At 33.6% G+C, this 24,907-nt stretch overlaps 1 pseudogene; it reads right to left on the minus strand.

Annotated features, from left to right (window-relative positions):
• Positions 1–1,008: 1,008 nt before the first annotated feature.
• On the minus strand, positions 1,009–2,166 carry LOC149181588 (mitogen-activated protein kinase kinase 9 pseudogene; annotated as a pseudogene).
• Positions 2,167–24,907: the final 22,741 nt, after the last annotated feature.

The following is a 24,907-nucleotide window of genomic DNA, read 5'->3' on the forward strand; positions in this document are numbered from 1 at the left end:
CTCCACAATCCACCCATGTGGCCCAAACATTTATCACTTTTATTATAATTATAATTATAATTCTTTCCAATTTATTATAATAGTAACATAGGTTTAAATTAAAAACTTTTTAATATTATAATAATATAATTATATTTATATTTATAAAATTAAATAGAAGTGTTTTTAAGGATTTATTTAGTAGCGAAATGTCATGTTATTATCATAATCGTATTAGATTTGATAGAGTTTATATGTTTTTGGAGTAGTTTAATTCTCCAAAACAATTGCATTAACTTTTTATTGAATTTACAAATTGAAATTTCATGGATGATGAAAAATGCCAAAGGTTTCAACCAACCCAGGTTTATTTTTGAATAAGTTTAAAACAATCAAATGAAAGTAATGAAAATTATAAAATGTTAAAATGTAAGTGCTGATCATGAAGATATATTTAGTACCGGGGTGATATCATCAAAATTACACAAAACTGGATCAAAATTGAATACTCAGTGCAATAATTTAATTCCCAAAAACAATTACATAACTACGTATGGAAATGAAACATCCAAAACTTTATAAAATAAAAATTCCAAAGAACTCAGCCAATCCATGGCCATCTTTGAATAAGTTTAAAACATTCAAATCAAAGCAGAAAATGAAAATAAAGAGAAATAAAAGAGGCTAAGAAGTTGAAAAAAAAACTCCTTCCATAGATCTGTCTTCATTTCCTCGAATACTGAAGATGCAATCTATCTCACGTTAGACATCAAATATGGTAAGAGTTCATAAATCTAACGTGAGGGTTCAGCATAGCTATCAATAACATATTTCTAAAGATTTGGCTCAAATGGTTCCCAAACTCTGCAATGCATAGAACTGGTGGATATATTTACACATTGGCGCACACGACAGAAAGACTTTTAAACCATTCAAACCATGGGAACGACTGGAATTCATGGCTCTGAACAATCATTCAAGGTTTAAAGATGCAAAACCAAATAAAATTGAAGCAAAATCTGCAACTAACTAATAACCAGTTTTTGGTGGCTCAGCTCCTTTAGGAGTACAAGCAGATGAGGCACCTGCCTGTGAGACAAACGGATGGCTAAGTAGCTGAGACGCCGTCCAGCGCAACCCGGCATCCTTCTGCAAGCAACAGCGGATGAAGCTCTGGAACTCCTGAGAAGCTGAGGGCGGTGGCGTGGGCGGGTCCCCGTAGCGTATAAGGCACATGAGCGTTGGCCAGTCCGGGTGCACGCCGGGTGGCAGAAAGGGCAACCGCCCAACGTAGCATTCCAGGAGGCTCAACCCGAGGCTCCAGATATCGCCGGCGTACCCATCGTAGCGCCCATTGTTCATATCGGGGTCGATTCTCTCGGGGCTCATGTAGGCGAAGGTCCCTACGCAGGAATTGCAGGGATCGAGCGACTTCGACAGAATCCGACTCACGCCAAAGTCCGCGATCTTGACCTGGCGCCTGCTATTGAGCAAAAGATTGGAAGGCTTGATGTCTCTGTGCACGATCTTGTTGGCATGGAGATACTTGAGACCGTGCAGGACCTGTCTGGCCACCGCCGCGAGGAACGGTTCCGACAACCGTCGCCCGCACTTGTCCAGCGAGCCCCCGTCCATGTATTCCAGCACGAAATGGATCTCCCCGACCCGATCGTAGACGCCATGGCACTTGACCACGTATGGGGAATCTGTTCTCCGCAAGATCTCCATCTCGCGGACGACGTGGCTACGGGTGAGTATATCGTGGTCGCTTTGCACGATCTTGAGGGCGTAGAGGAACTGGGTTCTCTTGTGTCGGACCTTGTACACTTTTCCCCCGCTGCCATACCCCAGAATCTCCAGTTTCTCAAGCTCCGACGGGTTGAACTCATCTACTGTTCTTGCTACCACGAGTGTCCGGGGCGGGGGTGGCAAGGATCCCTGCGGCGGTGGCGGTGGCAGAGGCAGCGGGACGGCAAAGGATCCCGGCGGGGGTGGCAATGGCAGCGGGACAGGAAAGGATCCCGACGGGGGTGGTAATGGCAGCGGGACGGCAAAGTGTGCAGATAGTGCGGGGCGGGGTGGAATTGGGAGCCTTAGTGCTTGGTGCTTGAAGGTCCCGGATCGTCTCTGCTGAACATTCAAGGGTTCTCTTGCTGGTTTTTGATCATCTGACCTGGTGATTGTCATGTTTGCTCTCAGCTTACACCGGGCAGGATCGGGAAGAAACTTCTGAGGGGGGCTGGAATTGGAAAGGTAGAAAGGGTGTCGGGTCTTACCATATATATATATATATTGTTATTCTTCGAGTCAAATTTTTGCAAACTGTATCGGATTTGACTGCAATAAATGATGTGATTGTTTGCGTGATTTGATTTGAGTTTGAGCATTATTCATCCATGTTCTCAGTCTGTCGTGTATACTGAGGATTGCACTTGACAGTTAATTTTTTTATCGGGATGGTGCAATTTTAACAGACAACATTGTCTGTCGTGTATACTGAGGATTGCACTTGACAGTTAATTTTTTTATCGGGATGGTGCAATTTTAACAGACAACATTGTTCACCTTTCAGGGGTATATTATATAATTGTTTCTTTAGTAGTATTTTAGAAAACCTAAATATTTATCAATAAAAATTTTTTTTTTTTTAAACTATAGAAAATTTGTCATAATTTAGTTGTCAAAAGAAAGACACTTATCACATGATGATATTTCCCAATGTAAGTTGACTTATCATTATTATTCAAAGAAAACCATGTTACTTATAATTATTAGTAAATAGTTCATATGAACACAAGCTTACACATACCTCTAAGTCTTAGTCTTAGTCTTAGGTATTAACCTATATCTTTACTTCCTAAACAAACTCTTATTTATCTGTTAATCTTTTATATTTTGGTTTTTTTATTATTTTAATATTAACCAATATAATAAAAAAATATTAAAAAATTAAATCTTATAAAAAATATATTTAAAACTTAAAACAAACTATTGCGATTATAATTTATATTATTTTCATTTCAATGATATAGGAATTTTTTTTTTTTTTTTTTAATGTTAAAAAATTAAACTAATTGTTAATACGATATTTAAAATTTAAACCAACTAATACAAATATAAATTTAATTTACTAATACAAATATAAATTTATATTATATTATTTATTAAAATTTATATTATATTATTTATTTTTATTTTAATGTAGGAATTATTTTGGTTTTTATTATTATTTTAATGTTAATTAATATAATAGAAAAATATTAAACAAATTATTAAAACATATTTAAAATTAAAGAATATAAATTTATATTATTTTCATTTCAATGTTATTGGAAAATGTGTTTTACATATTTGAATCCGAAAAATAAGTATAAAAGTTTGAATGAAATAAATATGAACCGTAGAATATGTAATTTATAAATACAGAAATAATATTATTGCCAACTCCATAAGCATACACTAAGTTTCTCATATTTTAGTTTATTTATCATCTCAATATCAATATAATGAAAACATTAAAAAAACCAAGCATATATTTATGATGAAAACATTAACAAAATTGTTATGAAAACATTAAAGAAACGAATCACAGAAAAAGTGTCGCCTATATTTAGGTCCTGAAAATAAGCAAGGAGATTTGCCATAATTAAATATGAACTTTATACATATGTAGATTAGTGTTGTAATTTAAGAGTCAAAATAAATTTATTAAAAGACAAAGAAATAAAAAATATCCCTATTTCAACCTACATGTACTAAATTTAGATTTAGATGGTCAAACATAATTCAATAAAATTTTATCGAAAAAAACTTAAATCTAAAATTTGTTTATTTATTTACTTAACCTATGAGATTTATTTATTTATTAAATTAATTAATAAAATAATTTATAATATTAAACTATAATCAAATTCAATATTAAAAAAAAACAACCATAGTCAGCCTCACATTCCAATGCTCACAGACAAGAGTGCATTCAAACATATTAAAAAAAAAAAACCATAGTCAGCCTCAAATTCCAATGCTGACAGACCAGAGTGCATTCAAACATATATTTTGACAGTCAAATACCATTCCAAACTTTTACAGAATTTTAAGCTATATAGAAAATATAGTCAAACATATACCATTAAAATTGACAAATTGACCACCAAAATACCCACTTTCCAACTCTCATTAAAAAAATAGTGCACCCTTGTTAAAATGTTTATCTATAAAGTTATAGTTATGTAAAAGTTTGAACATATTTTCGCTAAATATAAAAAATATCGTCAAACAAATTTATACTTACAATCAAAATTTACTACCAAAACCTTCTTCACTTTCCAACACTCCTAAAAATAATGCACCCTTTGTTAAAGATATATATGTAAATTAGGCATACATTTCTTGTTCCTGGCGGATTTTTTCCAACACTCCTAAAAATAATGCACCCTTTGTTAAAGATATATATGTAAATTATGCATACATTTCTTGTTCCTAGCCGATTTTGGGCATGCACCCTCTCTCATATACTTGGAATCATATGGTTGGAATAACAAAGGAAACTTAACGTATATTTGATTAATACATAAGAGGTTATTATGTTATTTTGTTTACATTACACTAATATTTTATCAAATTATTATGAATAATTAAATATTAATTTATTATTAATTTTAAATACATGTAATATTTTTGTTATTTATAAATTATTTGTCAGTTCATTTAAGTGTGAATTAAGATATTAGTTGTATAGAAAAAAGTTTTATTGAAAATGTTAATTATTTGATAAACATAAACACTTTGAATAATTTATTTTTTATGCATATTTTTTTATGAATTTACAATAAAAGTATATATATTTTTAAGAAGAGTTTCGGCGTAAATCACATGCAGAAAACTTTTGTCGACGCGTTTCTAACCAACCAGTGTGGTTCATCGTAAGTTTTATTACTTTGGAATTTTTGAATGAAGATGTCGATCATAAAAGGACCTTTAACCTAACATCTTAATGAAATTGTGGATTATGTCAGGCAATTTATTTAATCTCAGGGAATGATATGACAATGTCTATGTTTGGTACACTTTATTACATGAAAATAGTATTTTGGAGAATTTGTAATCTAGTTGGATCTAAGTCATTTTTTCAATCCCAAGGTTTTTCAATGTCCCTATTTTTTTTTGTAAGATCAGGTCATTCATATTACTTTCAAAATGATTGATATACAAAGATATTTTTAGCTATTGGTCAGCGACTTGGGAAAGTAGCATAGACTCCTTTGACCTTTGACTCCATAATGGTTATTCATATCAACAAAGGGAATCATCGCATATCTTGGAGTGCCAAGCCAACTAGGTCATATTGTTACGTTGAACCAGACTTCTTTTACATTAGGTCATGTTTTTGGGCTAATCATGAGACACCAATTAATCTATGAGGATTGAGGCTAGACACTCTACCAATCACGTGGAGCCAAATTATAAATCAGGAGTCAATTAAACCATAGAGATCGATGTCAAACTATTTGCACTCATTAAACCAGAGATCCACATCAAAACATTTGTGCTAGTAAGAAGTCAAATCATAAACCAAGATCTAATCAAACCATAGAAATCCACATTAAACGGTTTTCATTCGCTAAACAAATAGCAACATCAAAAAAATTATGCTTGCTAGGAGCTAGATCCACATCAAATTGTTTGCGCTCAATCAAATCATAGAGATCCATGCCAAAATGTTTGCGCTCACGTAGCCAAGTCATAAAATAAGAACCAATCAAACCACATATATCCTAGTCAAAATGTTTACGCTCATGGAGCTAAGTCATAAGCCAAGAACTAATCAAACCATAGACATGCACGTCAAAATGTTTGTGCTTACCAGGAGCTATGTCATATACTAGGAGACAATCAAACCACAAATATACTAGGAACCAATTCATAAACTAGGAACCAATCAAACCATAGATATCCTCGTCAAAATGTTTGTGCTCATAGAGCCAACTCATATACCAAGAGCCAATCAAATCACAGACATCCTCGTCAAATTGTTTTCACTCATGGAGCCAAGTCATAAACGAAGAACCAAAACTATAGAGAGACTCGAACCTACAACTATAGAACTATGTTTCCTTATAAAAGCCATGAAGGTAGAGCCTTCACATATTACTTTGCACTCATCCTTCTTTCTTATCACCACAAGTCATGTGACCATGAATTTATACATGAGAAAGAGTCAATTTGGGTAAAGGGCTGACCTTCTAGAGATATCATGGGACCACACCATGTGACTCGGAACTATGGGTCATTGGTCACCTTCATGTTGATGTCATCATGGCATCACACCTACTATGTGGCACTCTCTGAGTGGTGCCATGTGTCACCAAAAATCACCCCCATTGATCTACAAAAAATGTCATTTCAACATGCCACATGTCATCATGTCAGTTTTCCATGTCATTGTTCATACGTCATCATCTTTAAGCCAGCCTTATGCTACCATGTGTCACTATAAGCCATTAGTCCAATCTACATCTTCCATATATTCATCCACGTCAGGGGTGCCACATTACAATCACCTGCACTAGGGGTACACGTGGCATCCAAATATGGGGTATGACTTAAGCACGCCATATGTCATTATGTTGGCAGACCAACCAACTCCCCCTCTCATTTTTGAAATGATATGGGGGGGGGGGGTGCTCTCCTTTGTTTGCATTATTTCTAGTTTTGGTTATTGTCTCGATCATGGTGAATCTGGTTATGTGGCTTTAACCAAAATTTGATTCTTTTTCCTAGTATTTTGTTTCCTTATTTTGGTTTTGTAACAATTATATGAATCGTGCTTTAATTTCATTTCATGAGGTTATAATTTCTAAGAGACTAACCAATTCTAGTTCAGATCCTTGGGATCATATAACAACATTGATTTTATGATTTGATTCAAAGTTTTATTATATTATGGTGATTGCATTTTATATGTTGACATTAGATTATATAGTTTTGGTAAATGATTTTAAGCATTTATATTTTCCTTTGCGCTCTTTTCGAATGAGCAAAACATTTGGTCGATATTTATTTCAATGCATGAATTAATGTATTATTACATTGGTTATGGCTTGTATCACATTGATACAAACATATGCCTTTGGGTTTGTTGAAACTATGGTTATATTACATTCTCGATTATGGTATGATTTATGTGATAATGTAATGTTTTGGCGTAATGAAACCTATGATATTAACATTTATCATTTACATATCCTAAATGATATATGGTGATGCTAGATGGATTGGGTATAATTTGATCTAGATGTTATGTTTCCCATTTGGTGCTTCTACCTCACAACACCTATATACACCATAACTCATTGCCATAATTCAATCTATAAATCAATCAAATTTCTCGCTATCATGACAAAGATATGGTACATTCTCATAAATGTGCGTTGTGGTCTTTCAAGCTACCTTGTAGGGTTTTCATTTTGACATTTTCTTCAGTTTCGTTTCTCTCCACATCTTTTCCGGTCTCTCTACAAATTACCAAGATTTAGACCTTTTGTACATCTTATTTCGGTCAATCAACCTAAACCCTTGCTCAAATTTTATCTCTGTAAACACCCATGCATGTAATCAAAACAAAAATGGAGGGGACTGACCTTGTCAAGATTTATGAATAATACCAATCCATCTTCTAGCAAGTTGGTTGGCAGTTGTTTATACAACAATTCCAAAGGATTAATGATGGTATAGTGAAAGATTTCACTTCCACTTTTAATGGAAAGTGAGCTAAGCTTGGAAACTTGGAAATGGAAGTTGATATCGGTTTTGTGGCCAAATCTACTTCCCTCTCCACTAAGGGTCAACAATGGTCCAAGAATTGTCACATTCAAGACATCCCATGGTAGAAGCTTCTAAATAATAAAAACAAGTGTTACTTCGTAAAAGGTATGTTTGTAGACTATCCCAAACTGATCTCGAGATACTTGTTATATTTAATACACCACTAGATAACATGTGAGGGTTGATATACTCTAGTGTTTTTGTATCATATCCGATTGTTGATGGTTTTTCTCGGTCATGATCTTAACTTACCCTATTTATTGCACAAGAGTTTAGCCAAAATGGCGAAAACCTACCACTCTTATTGTAAAAACATAGATAGGTCCCTCTTCCACCATCGTCTTATATGTTTCTTGGTTAGACACCATTTGTCTAAAAGCGGTCAACAGTGGGAAAGTCTTCTCTTACGAAATAGTTTTCAAGAAACCCTATAATCAAGTTGACATAATGTCACAGAAAAGAATTCAATTAACCCTCCCTCTCTAGTTTTGGATTCACTTGATGCTTGTGTTGATGAAGAAAATATATTTGAGCACTTTAGTATTGAAGCACAACTACATTTTTCTGGTGATGACAGGGATGAAAGCCATGAAGCTCAATTGGTTTGTTTTACTAGGAGCATGGTAAAAGACACTTAGCTTCACCATACGTAATCGAAATCGGAATCTAAGAAAAAGCTTGGGAACTCGAAAAATTCAGATAGTGACCTTCACACAGAACCTACATGCTAAGAAACAAAGGGTCATTCTAGAGAAAATCTCAAGTCTAAAATCAAAGCTAAAAAAATAGAAATAAAAATATCTAGGTTGAGGTGAAATAGGCGAATGAATCTCCCAACTAAAGAGATATTTGTCAATATCAAAGAAACTATAGAGCATATTCCCAAAACTACCAAGCTTGGGACTCGAGACAGCTTAAGTTTTTCTGATAATGTAAATAATACAGTTGATGTTTACAGTGATTCTAGAAAATTTGCTTTTGAAACTCTGCTAAATATATATTGGCATCAACAATAATTATTAACTTTTCCTTGCTTGGAACGATGAATAAGTCAACTTTTCCAGGAAAATAATTAGCTCAATTCATCTAATCTAGCTAAGGAAAAACTAAAGCAATAGGAATCTTCCAATCTAGAAGAAAAATCATAGACTTCTGATACACATGTTATTGTAAAGTCATCATGGGTCAAAGTAATAATATCTTTAGATCTTGATAATCTGAGTAATTCTAAATAAAGGTTTTTATTGTTATCAATGTTCCAACCTTTGGATATATCAAGGTATGTAATTGTTAGGACTTTTATTACTAAAATTAAAATGGTGTTATAGAATCAAAGATTCTGTAACAACCTTGTTTCTCGACTATGATGAATAGTAATCTTCTTTTCTTAAATTTTAACAGGTCTCTGTGGTGGTTGAAACACTCCTCTCACCTTTCATGGGACATATCACTTTGGATAATCTCTTGATGTTGCGAATATTGGCAAAGAATTCCTATTAGTTATCTTTTTATTTTATTTTGTCTGCTAGGATATGGGCAAGAGGTCGAACAAACGATGTTTATTATTTTGTAAAAAGACAATTTCGATTTGAAGTTTAATTTTAGACACAGTTAGTAATATTAATCATATATAAACCTTTGATTTGGAAAGAGAAGGGTGGTACATGTAGTATTATAGAGGGATATATTTTTGCTGAAAATGAATGTATGTTAAATTGTATGTGACTGTGGAATATATTTTTGAATTACACTATGAGTTTTCAAACTTGATTTTATTCAGTTGAATGCTTATTGTGTTTTTAGTTGTTTCATAGCCATTCATATTTATTATATAATGGATTCTATGTAATTTAACTTCTTAGAATACAATAAATAGTAGTTATTGTTTGTATGATTTCATTCCATAAACAGTTAGCTAGTAAATTCATTTCTTTTTTGTTATACATTGATTCAATTTATATATGTTCTTATGCAATCAATATCACAATCGAGCGACTTGGGTCCTCAAGTAGAGAATTGATCTAGGCATATATATCTAGTCTAGGTCTTTATGGTTTTATTCCAGCGACTTATAACTTAGATAATGTCACTCTCATTATATGAATTGAATTAATTTATTATAGTGATTTCTAAGTTTACCTGTTTATTTCGATTATTTTCTTATTGGTTTGATTCATAAACATGTAATTGGATGAATATTTATTTTATGAGATTGTTAAAGTAACCCTATATATCTGACCAAGTACTAAAAATAAAATTGCATTAGTTAGACTATTTTTAATTTATAAATTCATAGATAAATTAAATTAGGATTTAAATTATTTTTGTTTCTACAGATAATTATATTTCAATTCGTTTTTTGTATAGGAGTTACGGCCAGTTCTACCCTTTATTTTGATGTATCGCAATTTTGTTTGTGCATATCTTAATATATTGTTTTTCTAACATTTATTTCATTATGTAAAATATTCTTGCAAGTGATATTTTTCTTCTAATAATTAATAATTTATATTTATTGTAATTTTATTAGTTATTAACCTGTAAATTATATTTTATTAATTAGTAGTTTTAGGAACACTGATTGTAGTTGTAGTTCATATAGGTAGTGGTAGTTGTAGCTAATGGAGCTTAAAACCCATTAAGGATGACCACACCAAACAAAAAGGGATATTTAAAGAGTTATGGTCTCGGTCATTTCTCCCTTGTTGACTAGGGTGCACAAAACTTGCATCAACAAAATGGTCCTAGAAGGAGGGCCCATAGGACTGTAAATGGAAAAAATAAGTCATAAACGAAAAATTGTTAGGTCACTTATTGTCATTATGAGTCACATAAATAGTCCCCATACTGAGACGTTTGCCAGTTCTTAAGCACAACCTAAATAGGCCAATAAAGAGCCTACCATTCCAACTCAAACACACATACAATCCAAAATTGATGAATTTCTTTAAAGATACCATGAACTTATATTTCGAACTCAGGAAAAATTGGAACGAACTAGCTCTATTCAAAGAAGATAATCTCAACACTTAGTCACTCCTCTCGATCTTCAATCATAGGAACCTACCATACTAGTCCACCTGTAGACGTCCTTCATATTAACACCCCTTTTAACAATAGGTTGCATGACATTCTAACTGAGAGAATTATTTCCCTCATTCTATCTACCTTTAAGATACCTACAGATGAGTCCATCCAACTAACTCTACTTTGAGGCTCAGGCTCTTGCCCTTCCCCACATAGCTCACCCTCTTCCTTGGGAGACTCCTCTATTGAAGAAGGCCCTTCTAAGTCATTGGAATCTGAAGGATCCCCAATCCTAGCAAAAAATCAAGTAATCCTTGGAATAATCAAGAAACCCACAAAATAATCCTGAACCCCTTGGCTTGATTAGGATGTCGTTGTTGTACTTAGTGTACAACAAAATTTTCCAAGGAACCCTCACAAGTTCCTCCCCAAATTTGACCTTGATTCAAAGCAACCAGCTGAGGATCACATCAAAGCATTTATGTTGGTCATCAAGCGAAAGAATGTTCAAAATGAAGACAAAGTATGTAGATTGTTCCCTTATACATTTGATGGGAAGGCCACTACATGGTACATTGCTCAACCTCGCCAAAGTATCATTTCATGGGTGCAATTTGAAGTTGCATTTATGGGGAAATTTGGAGACGACAAATTGCCATAGGTACTAGTCACAAAATTGAAAAACACGAAATTGGATAATAACGATATGGTAAAAGATTTCAATGCTAGATTTATTTCATTAAAAAATAAAATTACTGTTAAATTTACGAATACACAAAATTTGATTATATCCTACTATGTAAATCCTTTACCTCATGATGTAGCCATGTGGGTGAAAAAAGCCCAGAAAGCTACATTATAGGTAGCCTTTGAGGAAGCCTTATCTGTAGAAAAAGATATCCTTAGTCTCAAACCCAATTCAAAAAAATAGACTGATAAATGTTGGTATGGGATCCCTGGGGTCAATTTTGTTAAGTTTTGGACAAATTGTGTAAGTTCTTTTTGTAGCGAATGTAAATTCTCCACGAAGTGTGGAAGTGGAGCGCGAAGCTAGTAGAAGTCAAAGGGGCTTTAATCCCTTAGTTGGGTAAGTGATGGAGTTGTTTTGAGACCTGCCCATGGTCTGTGGACCATGGTATTGTAAAGAAAATGCTATATAAATTTGAGTCATAGCGAGTCTTAGAAGCAATCAATTAGTAAAGAATCATTGTAAGGGCAAGGTGCTAAGGCAGGAAAGGTCTGTTTCCTGTACTTAGGTGAAAGGGGAAGGCTCTTGTAGCTAAGTGCTCGAAGACCTTGGTAATTCCATAGGATGAGTGCGTAGGCCACTGCAGCTCAGTGCGCAGGGATAAGAAGTCTGTAATTGAAAGTTTCTACTTAATAAAGATTGTTTTGAGATGGTTTTGATGCATCTATGCCTTGTTATTTACTTCGGCTAAAGTTTTTGTATCTTCGCTCTATGATAAGTTTTATATGAATTAATGCTTATTTATTGCGCGAAATTGGTAGTTATGTAATATTTATGCATGATATGTACAATTAACTACCTTCGTGAAGGTCTAGAATTTGTTTAGATAGATTTGCAGTAGTTATCTGTTCGGGAGGATTAGAGCTGTGTGAATGCAGATCTAAGCTATAAGAACTTCAATAACACATCACACAGGCCTATGGATGCAGAAACCTAGTTCTAGCATGCCCCAATACTACTTTGGGTGAGACTGAAGCCTACCCTATGCGAGTTGTTGCCGAAAGGGCCAAAAGTTAGGGTTTTTTTGGTTGGTGCAGTTAAAACTGAACTTGGGTCAGGCCCCATCAAGCCAACAAATGTTTCTTTTGCGGGGAATGAGATATATCTAAGGAATGTGTGATGTCGAATAAGTGGTTCCCTACTAAGAAGGAAATCGAAAAGTGGCTCGATCAGAAGTTGCACACGTTTGCAGCTCAGGAGAACAGAAACCCTTGGTTATCCAAAGAACAGTGGTTGAATAGATACCTATACACAGACGAAACTAAAGCCTTTTTCTATTTCTTCCCTTGCTAACTACACAAGTGGCTGTCTAGATTAACGGGCAGTCAGGGTAATTGGAGACTTGACGACCCTATTGTGTGGACTCCGGAGCTAGTGAGGCGCCTGGAAGCTTCAAAAAACAACAACGCGTTGGTTTTTGATATAACTGGATTGATTGTATTGTAGTAGGATTCGTCACTGAGCTTGCGATTGATACGACCATCAGCTATAGGGAAGAAGAGAATAGGCTCTTCAAGGGACTATGAGGTAAGTATTTAAAATATCTGAAAGCTTGGATTAAGATGTTGTTGTGTGAAAAATGGGTTATGCCATTACCTTGATGTTAGGATCCTCTTCTAGCGACGAAGAAGGAATTGTTCTGAGTACACCACAAAGCACGCTGCAGATATTAAGTTAGGTATCTTGAGGATACCTAACCCATCCACTCCACCTCCACCTCCACCTTCACTGCATACACCTACACATTCACCTCCACTTCCACCTCCGCATCAGTCATTCAACATGGAAAATGCAACGAAGATGTCGATCATTAAAGGGGTAGGAAGCGAAGACCTCGAACAATTTTGGTTTGCTGCAAATGTTGTGTGGACATCACAACAAATTACTGATGATAATATAAAGAAAGCACAATTGGTCACAGCGCTGCAGGATAGGGCACTGACTTGGTATATTAAATTTTGTCAAGATAAACTTGGTGCAATATTGGCAGAGACTCAGCAAGCATTGAACAGTGAGTTTAAGAAGCCTAAGTCTTTGGCGTAGTCTGTAACATAGTTTAAGGATATACAACAAAAGGTAAATGAATCCTTGTGGGATTTCGATCAAAGGCTAAAATGCCTAATCTGGAAGGCTAATATGAACATCACATATGATTAACATAGAGACTGGTACATTGCGTCATTGTTGCCTCATTTAAGATTACCATTTTCACAACATAATATAGGAACACATGCAGAGGTTGTGGAGATCGCAATGAGGTTGGAAGCCTCGCCAGTACAATAGATTTAGACACAGCTGGAAAGTCTGCACATGGAGTTGCAGAGCTTGAAGACAGGGAAGGAAGCTCAGCCAAAGGTGCACGCTAAAGTTTGGTGTATAAAATGAAAATACAAGGGACATGATAAGGATCATTGCCATGTTTATCAGAATTACGTGATTGGAGGAGATTTTGTGACTCTGAACCCTACTAACACTGCAGGACCTAGCACTGGAGTACCGTTATGGTGTGTTATCTGCTAGATAGCTGGGAAGCACATGACTGATAATTTTCACCTCTTGAAAAAAATTATTCAGACACCACAACAATTGTTTTGTACTTTCTGTAAATCAGTTGGACATGATGAGCAGAACTGCTGAAGCTATGAATTGATGATGGAGAAAACTCCTACATATCAAATGCAAACTGAAAATCGACTTTAGGATTAGGGTGTGGGTGCTGTGTGCGGAGGATTTCAAGGTCATGGGAGAGGAAGAGGTGGAGGGGCTGGTAGAGGTCGTGGACAAGTTATTTGTTATAGTTGTGGCGAAGCTAAACATTTTGTGTGCGACTATCAGAACCCAATGCATCCATTTTGTCAATATCGCAGATAGTTTGATCATGTGATAAAAGACTACCCAGTACTAATAGCTAAGATACAGGAGAAAAAGGTGCAACAACCTACACAAAACATACAGATGATGAGGGAAGAGCCTTGCGAAGAAGATCACAATATTAATATCATAACGCGTAGTGGTATGACCACAGGAGAAGATAAAGGAAAGCAACTAGAGACCGAAGGATGGGTGCACAAGGTTGTTGAAAAGGAAGTCAGGTTTGACGTCAACCGAGCTAAAGAAAATTTTATGGAGGCCAAGAAGAGTTTTGTTGAAGCTTCTACATTAGGGAGTCAAGAAAAATTAGTTGGAAACAGTGAGGTGCAAGACGTGGATCCCTCGCTATTAGCCACTTTTCTAAAAACTTGTTTGAAGTTGTTGAGGGATAAGAACGTAGTGGAAGGGATCCAAGAGCTAATTGATAATTGTACGGGAAAAATTAAGGTTCCTTCAGAACAATGTGCTATGCGGAAACTGGGTAAACATAAGAAGCAAACAGGGCGCGAGATGAGGCTGACTGCGCAGATTGGAGAATATGAAATGGATCAAGTCATCCTAGATTTGGGTTATGATGCGAACGTACTACCTAAACAGACATGGGAGAGGATGGGGAGACCTGTGCTACAATGGCCTCCTATATGGCTATGCATGGCCAATCAGCAGAAGATCCATGGGGCGCTTGTATGAGGTAACAATAGACATTGAAGGAGCAATTGCTTTGGCCAATTTTGAAGTAATTGAAATAGTGGATGACAATAATCCTTACCCTGCACTACTAGGAATTGATTAGGCATTTGACATGGATGTAGTAGTTAATCTGAAGAAGTGAAGGATGATATTTGAGAAGAAGGTGCTCAGGGTTATTGTGCCATTGGACTCTACTAAGGGTGCACGCTACACTAAACTAGTCTGTGACTATGTGCAGGGTGATGACTTAGATCAAATATACAAGATAATTGTGTGTGGTGAAGATTAGATCAATCCCACTATAGATGGGCAGATCACGTGGGATAGAGACAAATCCTGTACATTGGACTCATATGAAGAGATTGAACACTGAAAAACTAGGTTGCATGAAGTCTCTATGCTACGTTGCAATATGATGACAAAATCACTGCGATGCTTAAATGATATTAATTTATTTTTGGATGAGTTTGAAAGAGAGGTGCCCGAAGAGCATCGTTTCCAGGTGCTTGAGTTGGCATTGCACACTATACCTACTCGTTGGTGGGGTATGCATAAGTATATCATCGTTGATTGGAAGGAATACAAGCGAATGATGAAGCTAAGGTTTGGATACGCTAATACCTATATGACTGAAAAATACAGTGGAAAGGATGATAAGCACGAACACTTGGCACAATGGACTAAAGCATGGGGCGAAGAACCACAACAGGAATGGGTGCACATCTTCTGTCACACTTTATATAATATTCCAATGAATTGGTCCCTAGAAACAGAGCTACACCATGGGATGGTCGGATAGGATATCTTGAGGGAAAGTTTCTTTTTAAATTTTAGCTTTGAGGATGGGTTTGAGTGCATTGATGAAGCGCTCCAGGGAATTAAGGCCACTATCTTTAGAATGCCTAAAGTGTCGATAGAATGGGTTCAACTGGACTGGAGTACCCAGCTGCGCCATGCATTGGAGTGCTACAATGTGACTGTAGAAGAAGAAGAAGAAGATCCGTGAAAAATCAGCACTCTAGAGATCGAAGGACAACGTGAGGTTGAAGGTCCTAAAGCAACAAACCCTGTTGTATCAGAACCTTTAAAGACTAGGCAAGTAAACATTGGGTTCGACGCGCAGCCTAAGTTTGCAAATATAGGTGATTATTGGGACGAAGATATAGTTGATAAAGTTGAAAAGCTGTTGTGCGAATACCAGGACTTGTTTCCTACCAACTTCACGGACCTAATGGGAATAGTAGGGGATATAGGAGTAATGAAGATCACCTTAAAGCCTGATGCAAAGCCCATGAAACAGAGACCTTACTGTCTAAATCAGAAGTATAAGGAAAAGGTGCATAAAGAGCTAGAAACAATGTTGGAAGCTAGAATTATTGAGCGAGTAGAAGAATCTAATTGGCTGAGCCCTATGGTTGTTCAAGAGAAGAAGCAGCAAGGTGAAATCAGGATATGCGTAGGTCTAAGAAAGCTTAATGATGCATGTGTTCATGACCCATTTCCAACACCTTTTACAGATGAAGTTTTGGAGAATGTTGGAGGACAAGAAGCTTACTCGTTCATCGATGGGTTCTCTGGGTACCATCAGATTAAGATCACACTGGAGGACCGCAATAAGACAACCTTCATGATGGAGTGGGGATCCTTCCAATACACAGTGATACCATTCAGACTGAAGAATGCGCCAACGATATTTTCAAGGGTTGTAATTGCAGCATTAAAATAATTTATCCATAAATTCTTAGAAGTGTATTTTGATGACTGGATTATGCTTGGATTGGTAAAGCGCCATATTGCAAGTCTGCGCCTTATGCTGGATGTTTGTCGCAGATACCAAATTTCTCTAAACTTGAAAAAATATATCTTTTGTGTGCCTTATGGGATATTTCTAGGCCATGTGGTATGTAAGCAATGACTAATGGTAGACCCTGCGAAGATTGTAGTGATTGTCAATTTAGAAGCTCCAAAGAATGTAAAGCAGTTATGCGCAACATTGGGCCACACTGGCTACTATAGAAAGTTTATCAAGGCTTATGTTCAAATAACTACGCCAATGGAGAAATTACTAAAGAAGGATGCGACTTTCTATTGGTATGAGGAGTGGCGGGAGGACACTATGCAGGCAGAGCAACTGCGCAGAAGATTCTGTGCGCAGGATTGTGGTGCTCGACGATACATAAGGATTCTAAGGCATCTTGTAGGGCATGTGATGCATGTTAGAGGATGGGAAGACCATCTTGAAGGGATGAATTTCCCTTAAACCCTCATATTTCATTACAAGTGTTTGACAAATGGGTGGTTGACTTTGTGGATCCCATACAGCCACCAGGGAAAAAGTCGGGTGTGAAGTACATTATTACTGTGATTGAGTATCTGACAAGATGGGCAGAATCACAACCAGTGAGGGACTGTAGCGCTGCTACAGCCATGAAGAACCTGTTTGAATATATCTTGACAAGGTTTGGGTGTCTTAAGATACTGATGAGTAATAGGGTTACGCACTTTCTAAATGAAACTATTGTCGCAATGCTCGAGGAATTTTAGGTTTATCATCAAAAGAGTACGCCCTATCATCCTCAAGAAAATGGTACGATTGAAGCATTCAATAAAATTATGGAAAATACATTGGCAAAGGTCTTCAATGCGCAGAGGAATGATTGGGATGTGTGCATACCAGCGGTCTTATGGGCATATAGGATGTTTTGTAAGAAGTTGACATGGAAAACCCCGTTCAGGCTGGTCCATGGGATAAAGGCTATGATTCCCATGGAGTATATTATGCTGAGATTGCGAATTGCAGCATGGACTGATAGGGAAGACTACGAGACTATGGAGGAGCACCTCGCACAGTTGTTGGAGTTAGAAGAAGACAATTTTTTAGTAGGATTTAACCAACAGGTGCAAAAGGAGCACGAAAAGTCATGGCATGATTGACATATTAAGTTGCGCACCTTCAAGGTGAATGATTTGGTCTTGCTTTATGATAGCAAGTTCACGAAGTTCCTTGGGAAGTTTCAAATGCACTGGTTGGGACCCTATGTACTCAAGGAAATCACATATGGTGGTGCAATTCAACTCACAAAGTTGAATGGGGAATTATTTACGAGAAGAGTCAATAGAAGTCGACTGAAGTTATATCAAGGGGATCTTGCCCCGACACAATGACTACATGATGGCAGGACAATCTTCGTACTCTAGGCAGTTGCAAGAGAGTACGGGACTATAAACTACACTGCCCAAAGACTGGGAACACGAAGTAAGGGGGGTGTGTGAGGAAAGCAAGACATATGCCCAGAGGAGTTGTGCCACTAATACCTATGGAAATTCAACAAGATATTTAGGATACCAACCAAGAGGTTGTCGAGGAAAGAGAATGTTCGTCATTCTCTAATATTGTTTCTGAGATCACTATATGCTTTCCTAATTTAGGAGACATTAGAGGAATATAGAAACAATGTCCACACACCATTAACCTCTACTAGTAAATGAAAACATTAATAAGAAAGATGTTTTTGGATTGAAAAGATGTCAAAGACGAAATCCTTCTTCTAATTGATGAAATGTAGTTGCAAATGAAGGGTATGGACAATAGAAAGGAGTGCATTGAAGTCTGCTTGGCCCTAACATTTGTCACAAGGACAACCAATAAACCCAATATAAACCCCATTGAGGTGGAACATTCAATTTCTTCCAAATTTTTATGATAATTCTAAAATATATAGCATTTTTATTTTTTATTTTTATAGATACTATTTACTTTGTAAATCTTAGTATATTAATATTTTAAGCATTTTTAGCTCAAGCACAATTATTATTTTTTATATAATTCTTTCTCCAAAACTCTTATGACAAAGAGTTTCCTAAAATATCGCTTATTTAGTTTTCCTAATAACAAACCAAAAACATATAACTATAATAAAATTAATTTTAAACTTTTTTATTATAAAATTTATATAAAAGAAAAAAAAAAATCTATTTTTTAATGTTAATTTTATTTTAAATTAAAAACTATACCTATAAAATAATAAAACTATTATTATATAAAATAAAAACAATATATTTTTAAACATATAATAATAGTAATAATGATGCTAACGTTTATTCATAATCATATAAAATTATCTTCCCGTATAAAACTACGATATTTTTTAAATTAATTAAAATTAAAATTTTATAAATTTATAAAAATATATATTAGAGTGTTCAACTTCCTTTTTTATATTTTAAATTATTATCTTAAAATATTTATATAATTTTAAATTTGTGAAAAAAATATTAAATAATGTATAATAAATTTTTATTAAATTTACATATTAACTAATAAAATATATCAATTTGTATATGCAAAATTTAAATCATTCGAAGGAAGTTTGTATAAAATTTTAAAATTTTCAATAAAATCAAAAGTTATAATGAAAAGCCCTAATTGAAACCATATTATATTAATAAAATTAAAAAATATAATAATTTTATGAAATCTAAAACAAAATAATTTAAAATAAATTTATATAAAATTTTAAATTTTTTAACACATTAAATAAATAAATAATGATATAAAATAAGTTTACATAAAATTAAATATTTTGATTTAAAAATAATTAAATTTAAAAATTTAATTGTTATTAAAAATAATTAAAAACTTCTTATATACCGCTTTAAAAATAAATATTTAACAAATAACGAATAAGCAAATCAAGAAACCAATTCCTCGCATCGAAGTTGAGGTCAAATTGCGGGTTTTGTTTTCATATCTAATCATTCCAACGGGTGCAAAGAGGGAAAAAGGACTAAGTTAAAATAATGTTGTTTTTAGGGTAACTAAAATACTTCATCCTAATTAAAATCTAACTAGTTATTTTATATTTTTATGTGTAAATTAATTAAAAATATTTCATTTTAATCTTTTTTAAGGAGGGAGGATGTTTAGAGTCGGCATTTTTCGTTTTGATTTAATAAAAGAATTTTATCATATTGTCTGGCTAATACGCTGTTTGATCATCGGTGATAGTATCTGATACAATCTGTAATTATGTTGACTATGCTTTTCGATTTTCATGTATTTTGATCTTTATATTCTCTTAATATAATCCATGATGATTTTCTCTCTGAAAAAATAGTTGAAGGCCCGGGATCGTCTCTGTTGAACATTCAGGAATTCTCTGGCTGGTTTTTGATCATCTGACCTAGTAATTATGTTTGTTTAATTTACTAATACACATATAAATTTAACACAAGTGCCAAATATCTCTAAGTCTAAGTCTTAGTTATTAATTTATATCTTTACCTGTGAAACAAACTCTTATTTATTTGTTAATCTTTTATATTTTGGTTTTTTATTATTTTAATATTAACCAATATAATAAAAAAAATTAAAAAATTAATCAATTATGAAAAAAATATTTAACACTTAAAACAAACTACTACAATTATAATTTATATTATTTTCATTTCAATGATATAGGAAATATTTTGGCTTTTCTATTATTTTAATATTAAAAAATTAAACCAATTATGAAAAAAATATTTAAAATTAAACAATACACATATACATTTATATTATAGTATTTTAATACCAATATAGATTTATATTCTATTATTTTTATTTCAACGTTTAAAATATTTTGGTTTTTTTATTATTTTAATATTAACTAATATAATAGAAAATTATTAAAAAATTAAACACAAAAAGTATTTAAAATTAAAGAATATAAATTTATATTATTTTCATTTCAATGTTATTGGAAATTGTGTGTTCCATTTGAATACGGAAAATAAGCATAAAAGTTTGAATGAAAACATTATAAAAATTAAACACGCTGATTATATATATGTATAATCTCAATATTAATATGATGAAAACATTAAAAAATTGTTATGAAAATATTAAAGAAAACCAAACACGCATATCTAGATGTAAATAATAATATGTATTTATTTGTTTGATGGGTTTAGAGAATGTGTTGTATATATTTAGGTGTTGAAAAATAAGCACGGAGATTTGCGATAATTAAATATGAACTTTATACATATGTAGACTAGTGTTGTAATTTAAGGGTCAAACTAAATTTACTTCGGGAAAGAAATAAAAAAATATCTTTACTTCAACATATATTTATTTTAGGTGGTCAAACATAATTCAATAAAGTTTTATTGGAAAAAAAACTTAGATGTGAAATTTGTTTAATAGATAAATTCAATAATAATAATAATCACCCTCAAATTCCAATGATGACAGAGAAAAATGTATTCAAAATCTTTTTTTTCTAGAAAGAAAATTTTGATATTATATTGAGGAGATATACAGACAAAAAGTTCAGATGGTCCTGTATGTTTGTTTGAAAAACTCCTTATAGTTCCGGTAGACAGCATCTGAAAACCAAGTAGCAGATAACCATCATGAGAAGAAAACCAAAACCCATAGGAAACATTCAGCTGATCGGGAGGTAAAGAGCAGACACAGATGATAGGACAAATTTAGCAGAAAGAGAAGAGTCCTCAAAATTTTTCAGATTCTGCCACCTCCAAAGTGTCCAGATGGTGATAGGCAGAATGGGTCGGAGAGATTTTTGACGCCCCCACCAGACAAAAGCTGCATCCAGGTCGAAGTATTTTGACAGTCAAATATCATTCCAAACTTTTACATATGTTTAATCAATATACAAAATATAGTCAAACATATACCATTAAAATTGACAAATTGACAACCGAAATACTCACTTTCCAAGGCATCCTTTCATTATAATTGTAAAAATGTCTGTCCACAAAATTATAGTTATGGAAGAGTTTGAACATATTTTCGCTAAATATAAAAAATATAGTCAAACACATCTATACTTACAATCAAAATTGACCACCAAAATCTTTTTCACTTTCCAACACTTTCCAAAAATAATACACCCATCCTTAATACTCTTCACTTTCCAACACTCGCGAAAAATAATGCAGCTTTCGTTATAATTGAAATAATGTTGCTCTATAAAGCTATATATATCTAAATTATGCATACATTTCTCGTTCCTAACTGATTTTGGGCTGGGCCTGCACCCTCTCTCATATACTTGGCACCACAAAGGAAACTTAACCTCTACCTCTTAAATACATAAGAGATATTTTGTTAGAAAATACGCTGTCTAATGTTTTTCTGTTATTCTGTTTACATTAGAATAGTATTTTATCAAAGTATTATGAATGATTCAATATAATTTATTATTAATTTTAACTAAATTTTTAATTATTAATGAAAATAAAAATTAATTGATAAATTTTTAATTTTAATAATATTTTGATATATTATATTGAGTAAGAAATTTATAAATATAATGAAGGTTGTAATTAAAAATATATTTGATAAATTATAAATAAATTAATTAATATTTTGATTTTTTTTTATTGGTATTTGATAAATATAAATAAAACCAAATAATTATTTTGTAATTTTTTTTCAATTCAATGTATATTAAGTAGTTTTAGGGTTGTTAATTTTTTGGTTCAATTGTAAATACATGTTACATGTTATTCATAAATTTTGTGTTAACTCATTTAGGTGTGAAGTAAGATATTAGTTGTATAGAAAAAGTTTCATTGAAAATGTTAACTATTTGATGAACATAAACACCTTGAATAGCTTATTTCTTTATACATATTTTTTTATGAATTTACAATAAGAGTATATACATTTTTTTTTGTAAGTTTCATTAGTTTGGAATTCTTGAATGAAGATGCTGATCATAAAAGGATGTTTAACCTAACATTTTAATGAAATTGTGGATTATGTCATGCAATTTATTTAATCTCAGGGAATGATATGACAATGTCTATGCTTGGGACACTTTATTACATGAAAATAGTATTTTGGAGAATTTGTAATCTAGTTGGATCTAAGTCATTTTACAATCCCAAGGTTTTTCAATGTCCCTATTTTTTTTGTAAGATCAAGTCATTCATATTACTTTCAAAATGATTGATATACAAAGATATTTTTAGCTATTGGCCAACCACTTGGGAAACCATACAAGTAGCATAGACTCAAAAAATTTACATTTTAAATATTGTTCTCTATCTAAGAGTCTGATAAACAAGGAAAAGAAACTATATTCACAAACAAACTAATAACATTAAAATAAAAGTGTTGCAAATTCTTGGCTCACTTGGGTTTCATCTTATAACAGTGTCCTCTTGGCCTATTGGATGTGGCTCTCTCTCAATGTCAGAGGATGCAAAGTATAGGTTTGTTAGGTTATTGGCAAGAAGTGTGACTTTGCAGTTGATCCCGTCAACTTTCTCAAGCAATTTAGCCATGCATATGATCAACTCTTGTTGTGTATCAACCTTGTCATTGAGGAACCTATGCATTAAGGTTCTTATGTGTTAGAAGATCTTTATAGTTTTCATGTAGGAGGTAGTCCTAGCCCTTGTGGAATTCCTTACCTCAGTAATCCATTCCCTAGTTTCTTGTTCTATATGGTTGTATGGGACAAATCGTCACGATTGTCGATGTTAAACTAAGGATTACATTAAGAGGAGGGTGAATCAGTGTAATGGTTAATTTTCATCAATTTAAAGAAATTTAGTAATCAATCAAAACTGCAAACATAATCATGCATCATGAAATAACAACATAATATCATCATAAGGGAACATCAAATGTACGTTGAAACCCTTGCGGGAGAAAACCAAAATTTATTTTTTATTCTTTAATTTTGATTACATAGGTTTGCAGGAACCATCATGTTAGAGGCACCGACCCCAAAAAATAAATTTGCAGGCACTAACCTATTGGAGGCACCAACCCCCAGAATGTGCAAGCACCGACTTGTTGTAGGCTACAACTTGATTAAGGCACCAACCTCGATGCTATGCAAACATTAACTTGCAGCAGTATTTGACTTGGTTGATGCACCAACCTCGATGGAGGAACCCACCTCCTTAAAATTTTGTGGACCACTTTTCACAATATTTCAGACTGGATCCATAAGTCCATTATACAACCAAATAAACTTGTACTTCACTTATCAGATTTCAATACCTTTTTCATCTCAAAAACTTGATCATAAGTTATAAATCATAATGACAATACCAATGAGCTATTGATCTCAAAAATTGTTTATAGCTCCCCTCATTTAATTCACAAAAGAATTCCAACGAAAGCCCTTTTTTTAGAATTCAATTTGTCATAAAATTAACCCACAAAAACTCTATAAAACTTAATTGTTCTACAAATTACACCTTTCTGGTCCACTGCCTACAAATTACATTTTTTTGGAGGTTGTTCTACACAATGCACACCTTTGTTCTACCTAACTATTTGACAACATTGCACTTTGTGGGAAAAATAATTAAAAAAATGATCTACCTCACTGATGGTTATTCATAGAAACAGAGGGAATCATCACATATCTTAGAGTGCTAAGCCAACTAGGTCATACTATTACGTTGGGCCATACTTATTTTACACCAGGTCATGCTTTTGGGCTAATCATGAGGCACCAATTAATCTATGAGGATTGAGGTTAGACACTCTACGAATCACGTGGATCCAAATTATAAACCAAGAGTCAAACAAACCATAAATATCCATGTCAAACTATTTTCACTCATTAAACTAGAGATCCACATCAAAATGTTTATGCTAGTAAGGAGTAAAATCATAAACCAGGATCCAATCAAACCATACAAATCCACATTAAACTGTTTGCACTCACAAAAAAAAAGGATCTGCATCAAATATATTATGCTTGATAGGAGTTAGATCTACATCAAATTGTTTGT

The sequence above is a fragment of the Pinus tabuliformis genome, chromosome 3_2 (genome assembly GCF_031772625.1).
Source record: "Pinus tabuliformis cultivar Carrire ecotype Pingquan chromosome 3_2, CPIR1, whole genome shotgun sequence".
NCBI classification, from domain to species: Eukaryota; Viridiplantae; Streptophyta; class Pinopsida; order Pinales; family Pinaceae; genus Pinus; species Pinus tabuliformis.